We start from the raw sequence: 12,912 nt of genomic DNA, 5'->3' as shown, positions 1-12,912 counted from the left end.
ATCATTAGAAGCCATAATCCTTATTAGGGTTGATTCATTGGCTTTCCTGAGCTTAAGCATGTTATAAAAGTCAGAAAAACACTTATTGAAAGCCAATGGAAGTGTTTCGAAACTTCTAGGAAAAACATGCCAAGGTTTCTAAGTGTTTAGATTGACTCTCAAGCAAACTAGACCTAATTGTGAGAAGTAGTCAACTATCCAAGTAGATGTGCTGACTAACTATGAGAGTCGAGGCATGCATGGCCAAAACTGAGAGAATTAGTCGATTACTCCAAATACATGTGTCGACTAATTGTGATAGTCAAGGCATGCAAAATTCCTAATCTGAGAAGATGTGTCGACTACTCAGACTAACTGAATTTATATGCTTATCAATTGACTGATAAGAAGGAAATAGTCAAGTAGGAGAGAAAAAAGATTTCTCCCTTCCAATTGTAGTCGACTATCAGATTCTTTAATCCTAGAAAGATCGATGCATACTATGTTATTTCATCATTTATGTATGATTTGTAATTATTTTTTCTTAGACAAAATGTACTAATATTTGTTTTTTTATCTAAGTACTGGAGAATTAGGGTTTCTCAACTTATTTTCAGTAGAGAAACAACTAGAAATTACAGTGCATGGAGAGAAGGAAGTTCGATGTGCAAAGGAGAAACTGATGCAAATTTTGTAGTTTTGTTTGGATTGGATTTGAACCACCACACTTCTAGCCATATTAGTTTTATTTTAATTTCGTTATTGATGATTGTTTCTGTTGATTGATTGTGAATCATGGATGAAGGTATTCCAATCATAGACATTGTTTTTGGTGCATGTTTTGGGCATCAAACCTTAGGCCAATTTGACCTAATTTTGGTCCACTCTATATGGTCCAAACCTAGGGTTCTTTGGGGACTGATAACAACACCTTAGATCATTGGATAAGTGATCAATTATAGACCTAGGCCAAATTGATGGACCATTACATGGACCAATTCGACCCATATTTGGAAAACCCAATTCGACCAAACTACTTTTTGTAGTTGGGCTCATATACCGAGATATATTTTATCTAATAAATGGGTCCAATAATGGGTTGATAGTGTGTTAATCTAAATGGGTTTGGATTTTATAAACTTTGAGTTGATTTTGATTAGGTACATGTGATAATTTATATTATGTGAATGTGATTTGCACATGAGTCAAAAGTGCTTGGCATGATGTCATAGATCATTGAATGATCTCCAGCATTATGGACATTTCTCTTGTTTCCTCTCCAAAGAGGGGAACCTCACAAAAACCCTAGCCCATTTGGGCCTATTTAAACCTAACTTTATGATAGTCAATGGGTGCCATTTTGGTTTGACCTAAACCAACCTAGGGATTGTTATTATTTTTCCCTCATAAATAATATAAGTGCCTAACGATAGGGACTATTATAGAATGACATCTTTAATGGCCTTTTGTCATTGTCATGAAAAGGGGATAAATTGGTGGGCAAAGATTAGGGCCACCAGTTGGGTCGGGTTAGCTCGGGTTGAGGCCAACCCCAGTCTAATCGTAAGTTCTAAACCCCTAACCCTAACTTGACCCAACCTACCCAACCCTAATTAAATTCCTTTAACCCTAACCCAATCCTGCCTAACCCAAAGGCAATTTGGGTTAGGCCCAACCCAAACTTCTTCCTATCCCTTAAAATCTTGTAGAACTTCTCAATCTCAAATCTTAACTTTCATCACATAGATTAATCTTATGTTTTATTAGTATCTATTTGTTGATGCTTTTATTGGCTCTTTTAGTACAAAATTAAAAAAAACAAGTGTCTAAAATGACCATAGATTATTATGAATGATGACTCATGATAGACTTTTTATGGGTAGCAAGCTATGGGTGACAAACAATAGAGAGATGACAAAGAATAAAATATTCAAAAAAATATAAAATATGTTATTAAGGTTTTACTCTTTCTAATTAGGATTAAGTGAAGTGATTATCTTAAAAGAAAGATATGATAGTATGTGGTGGGGGCTATATATATATATATATATAATATGTACTATAGAGTCAGGTTCGGGTTGTGTAGGGTTGCTTGAGGGGTCAACCCTAACCTAACCTAAGCAAAGTCGAGTTTATTAAATTCAACCTTGACCCTAACTCAAGAATCAAACCGACCTAACCTAACCCAATTTTTTTGGGTTGGGTTAGGGTTTGGTTCAAGACAATCCGGTCCAAGTTGCAGCCTTAGCAAAGATGCACTGTAAAATTGGGCTATTTGCTTCACTAACATAGTTGTTAAATTGTCTTATTGATGATAGGGGCATCATTGACTAGTGGAAGGGGTCTATCTTAAAATAGAAGACTTTATCATAGTACCTTAGGGCACCTGATATGATGGGTTAGCACTTACCAATTAGAAAGGTTTAACATAAAATGGCTATGAATCTTGTCTAATGGAGGCCAAAGGGGAAACTCATGAGACATGAGTGAATTTGTGATCCTTCAAAAAAGTGATAGGGTTATGCAATTGAAATAATTGTCTTGTGCATGAGGGATGTCTCAGAGATGAACAAATGAAAATGATACATAGATATAATTGAATTCTATAGTTAATAACATAAAACAATAATTAGGTTGTGAACTAATTACTCATTTAAGCAATTTATCAAAAATGGCACATAGGCCGTTTGCTAAACTACTAAATGACAATAAGCTCAAAGAACCCAACTACGCCGATTGAATATGCAATCTTGTTCTAGTGTTCACATCTAAGAAATTTGACAAAATTACCAACCCTAAGGCATCAAAACATCTAGGTGAGAGAGTTTCAAAGGCAAGAAGGAAGGAATATTAGGATTAAGAAGAGAAGAACTCTATTCCCCATTGTTACATCATTACTTCACTGGACAATTCTATCTAAAGACAATTTCACAAAATAACATCATGTATGAGAAGCATAATCATTCTACATGACAATGGGTCCTCAAATTATTGATGCCCACTAGGATGTCTAAGAACCAACTGGTTCATGACATAGTCATAAAGGTAATAGGGTTCATAAATGAACTAGAGTCTATTGGCTTCAAATTAGATGATAAAACAAAAATTGATTACATCCTAAACTCCTTACCCACATCTTTTAATTAGTTTATCCCCAACTACAACATGAATAAGTTAAAAGCTATCTTGCAAGAGCTCAACAATATACTGAGGAACTAATTATAAAGGACAAGCCAGTAGTCATGCTTGTTGAAAAAGGAAAATCTAGCAAGAAGAAATGTAAGGCAAGAAGATGCCTTAGAAAAAGACTAGCAAACCAAAAAAGTAGAAGAGAAACAAGTCCTCATATGAGTGTCGCTTCTACAAATAACTAGACATTAAAAGACGAATTATCCTTAGTTTCTAGAACCCCTCAAGAAGAATAAGTTATTTTCAAAACTAAGGTCATATATTGACTCTAGGGATTTAACTCATGAATGTAACACTCGACTAGGGTTCAAGGAAAGCAAAAGGTTGATTGATAATAAGGTCATGCTTTACATGGGTACATATACAATAGTTACAGCTATTACTAATAGCGGAACAATATATTTAGTTTTAGAGGAGTTCTTAGTCTTAAAGATTGCCTTTATGTTCCACAACTTAAAAAAAATTTAATTTAATTTATATCGTTTATAAGGATGTTTATTCCATTTTATTTGGTAATAAGATTATAATTAAATTGAATAACAAGTTCATTGCCTATGGAAAACTTAAGAGTATTCTCTATATGCTTCACCCTTCTCTAAAAACAAATGTGATCGAGACAACTTTGGAACACAACTTCATGAAAAGAAAACGAGAAACTATTAATTCCACTTACTTGTGGCATTACCAACTTAGTCATATAAACATAGAATGAATCACAAGATTGGTGAATGATGGTCTTCTAGATTTTTTCATAGTAGAAAACCTACTAAATTGTGAACCTTGCCTTTAAGGGAAAATGACTAAAAAGGCCATTTAAAAGTAAGTCTTATAAAAGTACAGAAACACTTTACATTATACATGTAGATGTATGTGGTCCCTTGAATATTATGACACGTAATTCACATTCATACTTTATAACCTATACCAATGACTATTCTCAGTATGAATAAGTGTACCTAATAAGACACAAGTCTAGATCTTTTAAAATGTTCAAAGAATTCAAACATGAAGTCTAAAAACAATTAGAGAGATAAATTAAATCCCTTTAATTTAGGGGCTATCTCTTTGACAAATTTAGGGGCTACATAAAGAACAATGGGAATATATCACAATTGTCTCATCTTGCTATATCACAACTAAACAGTGTATCAAAGAGATGAAATTGGACTTTATTAGATATAATTTGATCACTCTTCATCCACTTGGAGTTATTCATATCCTTTTGGGATCACACATTAAAGTCTACAATCTACGCGTTGTGCTAAATTGGGTTTCAACAAAGTCAATTCCTAAAACTCAATATGAGATTTGGAGTGACAAGAATCCAAGTATTATGTACTTTAAGATATGGGGTTGTTTAGCACATGTCAAAAGAATAAGTACAGACATTAGAATCCAAAATCGGTCGTTGCCCATTTATATGATACACCAAAGACTCCATTGGGTATCTCTTCTATAATTCAAGTGAAAGAAAAGTTTTTGTTAGTTGAAATGCCCACTTCTTAGAAGAGGACTACACCTTAAGTAATCATCATCAAGAAATTATTCTTAATGAGGAGAACTCAGGAATAGTAGGAGATAACCTATAAGTTTCAGATACCAATACATATCTTAGAAAATCTACTCGGGTGTCCAAACCTCCTATTCGTTTTAATTATGATCAAGAAAGTTACTTGATGGAAACCATCAATAGTGAGGAAAATTCCCCTGACTTATACGAAAGCTATGTTAGACATAAACTCTCTACAGTGGGTAGATGCCATAAAATCTAAGATAGACTTAATGAACACCAATAGAGTCTGGAATATTGTAGGTCCACCCTTGGGATAAAAGCAAATGGTTGCAAATGATCTACAAGAAGAAGAAAGGCCCTAATGGAAAGGTTGGGACTTATAAAGCTCAATTTGTGGTGAAAGATTATACTTAGAGAGAAGGAATTGACTATGAGGAAACCTTCTCGCCCATGGAAATTATTAAGTCTATTTACTATTGGCTATAGTTGCATAATACAATTATGAAATCTAGTAAATGGATGTTAAGATTGTTTTCCTGAATGAAGATCTTACTGAAGATACTTATATGCAACAACTACAAGGCTTTGTTACCAAAGGTCAAGAGCACATGGTGTAGTATCTCAATAGATCTATATATGGATTAAAACAAGCTTTATGAAGTTGGAATGTCTAATTTAACTCAATTTTCAAACAATTTGATTTTGATCAAAGTTCGAATGAATTCTATGTTTATAAAAAGGCAGTGGGAGACAATGTTGCATTTTTTGTTCTATATGTAGATGACATTCTACTCATTAGGAATGATCTAAGAGTGTTAATAATAGTGAAAGTATGGCTCTTACAACAATTCTCCATGAAATATCTTGGGGAAGTTTCTTATATCTTGGTACTTTAACTCTATAGAGATAAATCAAATCAGCTGATTGAATTGTCTTAGTCTACGTACATTAACAAGATGGTTAAGAAATTTAACATGTAGGATTCCAAAAAGAGATTCATTCCTTTTAGAGATGGAGTCATTCTCTCCAAAGGAATGTCACCTAAGACCACTTGAGAAGATAGAGGACATGAAAATTGTTCCATATGCCTTTGTCATAGGGAGCATCATGTATGTTATGTTGTGCACTGGACCTGATATAGATCAAACCATCAGTAATGTAAGAAGATATCAATCCAACCTAGGATAAGAGCATTGAACAACTATGAAGAACATAATGAAATACTTAAGAACTAAAGGTTATTGTTTTGTCTTTTATGGTAGTTCACTATAGATGATCGATTACATAGATGTCAATTTCTAATAAGACCCAGATGATAGAAAATCTACATATAGGTACATTTTTATGTTGGGATCCTATGTTGTAAATTGGAGAAGTAGCAAACAAGGGTCCACAATAGACTCCATGATGAAAGTTGAGTACATTGCTACAAGTAAGGTTGCCAAGGAAGTAGCTTAGATGAATAAATCCATCCACGAGTTAGGAGTCATACCCTCTAACACATTACTTATGTAACATCACAAGAGCCATTGCTTAAGCCAAAGAGCCTAGATCCCACTCGAAGTTAAAGCACATCAAGAGGACATATAACATCTTACGGGAGATTTTTGGAAGAGGGGACATCCAAATTCAAAAGGTAACATCAATAGAAAATGTGACAAACCCATTAGCTAAACCAAAAACTCAAAACCTGTTTAGGGACATGTGGACAGTATGGGATTGATGTTTATACCTTATTAGACCTAACTGTAAGTAGAAGATTTTAGATAGTTTATGCCTTTAGATCTAATTAGATTGATGTACACAAAATATTTATATATGAATACTATAAGAATATCATTTTTTTATGTTTAGATTAGTGTATTTCTATGAGTTACTCCTTAAACTAGACCCTTATGAGACTTGTGTTAGTTTAAAAAATATTCTCAACCATTGGATAGACTTGAAGTATTTATCCTGACAAAGTTGACATTAGTGTGTTGCCGAATTGGTGGAACAACTTTTCTCAGCTGCTAGGGTTAAACCCCAAGCATAAAAAGTGGGCGTTTGGAAAAAGCATTGAACTTTGACCAATTTTTAATTATACCCTAGGCCTTGCAAATAGATGAGAAAAATTGGAAAGTTGCAGTTAAACCTAGACTAGATTATTATACTGCACTAGGTCTTGGACTAAACTGTTTTTGATATGCTAATCAATGAGGTCCATCAATGGTCAAATACCTAGGCATGTTAGAGCAATTTAGAAAAATTACTTAAGTGTTCATAATGATAGGATAAGCCCCTTTGTTAAACAAAGCGAATATCAGGGTTTACACTCTCTAATGGAAAACTACCATTAGTGGATTTCAATAATATTTGAAATAAAATTTTTAAAATGTATTTATACATATATTATTTTATTTTCTTATAAAGGTTTGTAAAATGTTTATCTTGGGATCCATCTGAGTAAAGAGTGTAAAACTTCACTCTACAATCAGGGAAGAGATCTTTCCATGTGAATAGTGTTTTGATTATCAATGGTTGAGAGGTTAAGGGCAAGAGACCATTGATAACCCAATAGCCTTTATCTTACATAAGTCCATTACCCTTATGTTTTCATAGGGTGGTTGAATCCAATGATCACTTATGTTTAAATATTGTAGTCAAACTAAGCTCAAGGTGATTAGCTTAGGGGTTCATTGCACTTAGGCAATGAATTCGGTCTATCATTTTCTAGGGATGGGCCAAACCTTTCTAGACTTGTATGAGTTCTTTGTAAATCTCATGCCACACAATATTCAGGCCTAAGTGGCCATGCAATGCCTAGATATGTGAGCCATTAATGAAAATGGGCCTTAGGCCCATTACTAATAAAACTAGTTTAAGAAGTCACATGAAAGCTTAAGCTCGACATTTGTTAATCCCAGTGATTGTTGTTTTGTGCTATGCCCATTGTATTGAGTCTTCAAAGCAGTTGTCTATCCCCTCCTCTCTTGTTTGCACATGTGCATGACTAATCAGTAAGTTTATTCAGTTGAAGGTCTTGTTGGCACCTAGTGTGTTTCCAACTAAAAATGCATAATGAGGGCCGATGTTAAACAATGAAACGAGTCCTCATATGATATCAACAGAACAAGAGAGTAACCTCATAGGAAACCAATCATGACAAAGTGAGGTCATTTTACAAAACAAGGTAAGATAACCTTGCAAGGCTAAGTGGAACCCAAAAGGAGAGCCTTACTAAGATATGAGGAATAGCCTTGTGAGGCAGAACCTCGTGAATATAGTGCAAGCTGGATTCAAAAATACCAACTCATCTCTAGCAACTCGACCTTTTGATCATATTTGACCTCGAGAGGATGGATATTAATTAGAGTCTCAACACTTAGAGGCTAATAATCTATGAAAAAGTACGAACAGGCCCAATGCAGATTTTTGATTTCTACTACAGAGCTATAAACATTTAAAATATCAACGACCCACACTCTATGCACCAATGCCCGCCTATGAATTGGCATCAATTCCGAGCTGACACCTACTCCAACAGTACTTTAAGCCTACAAATTCTAACCCTGGGCTAAACTGTCATTCTCCCAATAATCTAACCTCATGACTATATTTGACCTCATGAATCTAGATTAGAGCCTCAGTACTCGAGCACTACTATGAGACTATCAGACATATGATTGGTGCCTCAAGGAAACCACACCTAGCTAGACCTGGTGGTTGTACTAACATGTTTCGCTCCTCAAGAAAGCCTTGAGATCATGCTCTAATAACTTTGTGGTCCTCATAGACATGTGTTTGGGGGAGAGAAATGTGAGATTTGTTCCCTAAACAACCAATTGGAGTTAAGAATATTCTAGCTTTTATGCCGCCATGCATGTAGCTTACTCCCCCACTTCTATAAATAGATGAACCAATAGAGCATTCAGACATTCATTCCTTAAGCAGACTCCCTACAATTCCCTAGTGTTCCAACTCCTTCACCCAAACTTAGCCATTTTCCTAAACCTTCAACTGATTCATTTTCTCAGATCCAAGGGCATTCTTTGATCCAATTTCAAAACTCTAAAATCATCCTTATTCCTATTGGCTTATACTACTAATATTACTATATTGAAAATCTAATGCATTATCTATTAAAAGCACAATCCAATGCCTCCCCCCCCCCCAAAAAAAAAAAACAACAAAAAGGGCCTAGGCCCAATCCCTAAAATACAAAACTAGGATTAGGCCCAACACTCCAAACCCACAGGTAACCCACTCCACCTAAAAATGGGGTCGGGCCCAAAGAGAGAACTGAAAAAAAAAAAAAAAATAACAAACAAAAACCTAGACACTAGCTAGTAGGAGGACCAAGCATGGGGTGCCATGATGTGCCAAAGCAACCTAACTAACGACTATAGAGCTTCAACCCTCTTCTATCCATCTCCATAGTTTTGATACATCCATTTCCTCTCCCCCTCTTGCATTGAACTTTTCTCCTCGGTGGTTCCACCACTCCAACATTGTAAATATATATATCACAGGCACGTTAAATGCACATGCACATTATTTACTAGTGGGTTAGGGTAACCAAGCTTAGAATTTTAGGGCTCAGGCCTAACCCACATCATGTGCAGGCTCGATGCTAGCTTGATTTGGGCCAAGTTTGGAAAAACAATCTTTTACCCAAGCCTTGAAATTGTGATGATAAAATTATTTTTTTTGGACATAGTTTATATATTTTAAAACTCATTATCATATACTCAAAATCTTATAGCTACAGAAAGTGGAAAAGCCTCTCAAACAATTCATGTAAACAGAGAAGCTAACCAGCCAATGGACCTTTTGTCCAACCTTTGGTCATGCAAGTGGCTTCAATGTGAGAGGTTTAATTCAGATCAAGAAATCTCAAGAATTAACAACTAATGGTGGCTTAGTTGATAGGATCTCTGACTCAGCGGAAAAGATACTTAGGATCAAATCCTGTTGCCACCAAGGGAGGGGCATGGGTTACCCCTCGTTGTGTAACCTCTTGAAGTAAAAAAAAAAAAAAAAAAAAAAAAAATGTATCAAGAATTCAGCTGGAAGACTTTTGTGGTCGTCGATCAAACTACCCCCGGCTCAATGTTATTTTTTTCATCTATATTCCTAATTTCCTTTTATGCCTAACGGCCTGTTCGTTTGCACTAAATTCTGAAATCTGAATGTCTCTGAAACTGTAATAATTACTTTAAGAGGTGTATTGGAGTTGGTGAACTTTTCTTGGTTCTGAACTTTGAATGCTAAGAATGTTGTTCTGAAATCTGAATACTGAATTCTAAAAAATAACAAATGACCATTTTAGCCTTGGATATTAAAAGTTTGTTTAATTATTTATCAAATTAATTAACAATTAATTAAATGAATATAAAATAAATAGAAAAACTAGAATTGATAAAAATTACCAAAATAAATAATTAATAAATACTTATTAATTAAAATAAGTAATTAATTATTAAGACATATTTAGTACATAATATTTTATTAGTTATTCAATAAAAATTAAATAAGTAAATAATAATTATTCAATTATTGAGAATATAATAAAATAATCATTCATATATAATTAAATATTTATTTTAATTTATAATATTTTCTACATCATTTATTTTAATAGTTCATTAGTAAATAAATAAAAAAGAAAATATTTTAATAATTAATTTTTAATTTTAAAATTTATATGAATTTTCAATTAATTAATAATTAATATAATCATCTTAATTACTAAAAAAATAATATTTTTAATTGTATTATGTAAATAATTATCTAATTAGTAATTTTGTTATTGAATATTAATATATTTTAATAATTATTAATTTTTTTAATTGGTTAAGTAATAAATAATGATTGAAATGGTTATTGTAATTATTAAAACTAATCATGTGAAATTATAAATTGTTTTTACATATTAAAATAATTAATTAATTTATTTATTCATCATTAACCTAAATTATATAAAATTATTATTATTATTTATTAATCATCATAGTCCACATGGGTCACCCGAAATGTATACGCTTGTGACTCGTGTGGAAGATGGGTGTGTTGTAGAAAATAGAAATCAAATACAATAAGAGGGATGAAATTGGAATTAAATTTATAACGTAATTGATTGAGGGGATGTCAGCTCAAATTCAGAGGTTTGAAAGATTTTGATAAACGAAGGCTCCGAAAGCCTCTTCAAGTGCACTTTCTCTCTTCAGCATTAAGAGATAAGTGGTAACAAATAGGCCCTAAATAATTATAACACTCAACACATTTGCACTCATATGCTTATGCACCAGTGCAAATTAAATTGCATTGCAGACAAATTAGGCCTAAATAATTATAACACTCTATTTTATGCATTTTTTAAAATTCAATTGAAAATTTTAGATTATTTTATTCACCCATATGCATGGATAATATAGAAATGCATCAATACTAAGTATTTTTTTTCTTTTCTTTTTTTTTTTTCTTTCTTATACCACAATTAAATACATTGGTAAATTTGTAAATAGCCAACAAGATGCATGAAAGAATGATATTGCCCCATATATTTTATCCATAGTTTTTTGGGAAATTCATTTCGTCATTTTAATTTTTCCTATTTATAATTTTCTATTTTTCTTCCCTTCTATTCAATATATAAGAGGTATATATAGTGTTTTTTATATTATTTTATTGAAGTTTTGTTCCATCTCTGACTCACGGATTGTTCCTAGTATGATCAATAAGTCAACCTTAATTTCTCTCACCAGTGATTTCAGTGCGCCCTTTTATATTATGGTAATGGAAGAAGAGAGCTCAACTAGCTTGACTCGTTAATTCGTTACTAGATTTCTTCTCTCAACATGAGTGGTTCTGTCTGTCAATGGTCGGGTCGGGTCCGGGTCAAGATAGACCCGGTTCAGAACCAATAGTCAAATGTATAGAACCGGTCTTTAATTAATAACAAACTCTGAAACAACACAGTTATTAATCAGGACTATCTGGTCTGACCCGATAAAACTTGATAATACTATTTGACAGTACTACACTTTTAACCCTGTAATTTGACAATAAACCACATTGATTAGTTCGGAATCATGAAAAATACAGAGAAATGCCATCGTCAGTCAAAATTTCATTTGCAAGGATGCAGAAGTATGGGAGTGCAAAGAGTTGAATGCAAATTCTGTTTTGTTTTCGTTTTGAAATTTTCTTTGTTTTGTTTATTTATGGTGTAAATGAAAGTAAAATTAATAAAACCTTTTTTTTATGAGTAAAGTGAAATAGAGATTGGCTTCGGTTAGGGCAAGTCCATGCTCACACCGTCCCAACAGCCTCTTGCAAGCTTGCATCTGGAATATTTTTCCATAAAACAAAGCACATAAATGTGGAGATATTCCTAATACAAGGCTGTAAAAGCTGTTCGAACAGGCATTGTCTGGCAGAAGCTGAAAACTTAAAACAAAGGGAAAGCATTAAGTACAAGTGCATCAGAATTTACACCTTTTGATTTCCTCTCTCATGCATTTGTATTAATTTAAATGAAATTGCATTTTAGACAAGTAGATCTTTGCGTTTTAAGATGTAAGACCCTACTTGGAACTATTCAGGCTTTATACTTTTAACAGTATCGAAGTGCAAAATTAGGGATGACAATTTTTCCCATAAAACCAGGGCCCAACCCCCAATGGCAGATCCAAGACCTTTGGTCAGTAGGGGAAGGGTATCCAGCGAGGAGGATGCATACCCAACGGGGACAAGAAAAAATGCTAGGTTTAAGTAAGTAGAGTTTAAAATATCAATACAAGCTGATATATCAGTTAGAGCATATTGGCCTGTATCGACCTATGCTTTTATTTTTTTATTTTTAGTTTTTTAAATTGGTTTTGAGGGATTGATTTAAGGCCCATCCCCGTCCACCGTCCACCGTCCACCGCTTGTAGGGGCATATTAATATTTTACCATGAGGGGAGCGAAATAGACTGATGAGATTGAGCTATTAAGGATGAAAAAAAGGACATCAAAACGTCAAGTTAAAACCCTAACTCCCATCTTGGTCAACATGGAATAGGAACATAGGTGTCATTCTTGTATATTTTTTTTTTACCTTTTACCTATTCATTTCTAAAAAAGAAAATGACCCTATTTAAGAAGCTAAATTTTAATTGACATGCTATCATTTTATTTGAGTGGGGACAATTATGAAAATAAATTCAGTTTCTTCATAATTTTCATAATTATATAAAATTTTTTTC

Source organism: Nelumbo nucifera, chromosome 8 (assembly GCF_055504915.1).
Source record: "Nelumbo nucifera cultivar China Antique chromosome 8, China Antique-T2T, whole genome shotgun sequence".
Taxonomy (NCBI): domain Eukaryota; kingdom Viridiplantae; phylum Streptophyta; class Magnoliopsida; order Proteales; family Nelumbonaceae; genus Nelumbo; species Nelumbo nucifera.
Note: the sequence above shows the minus strand (reverse complement) of the source record.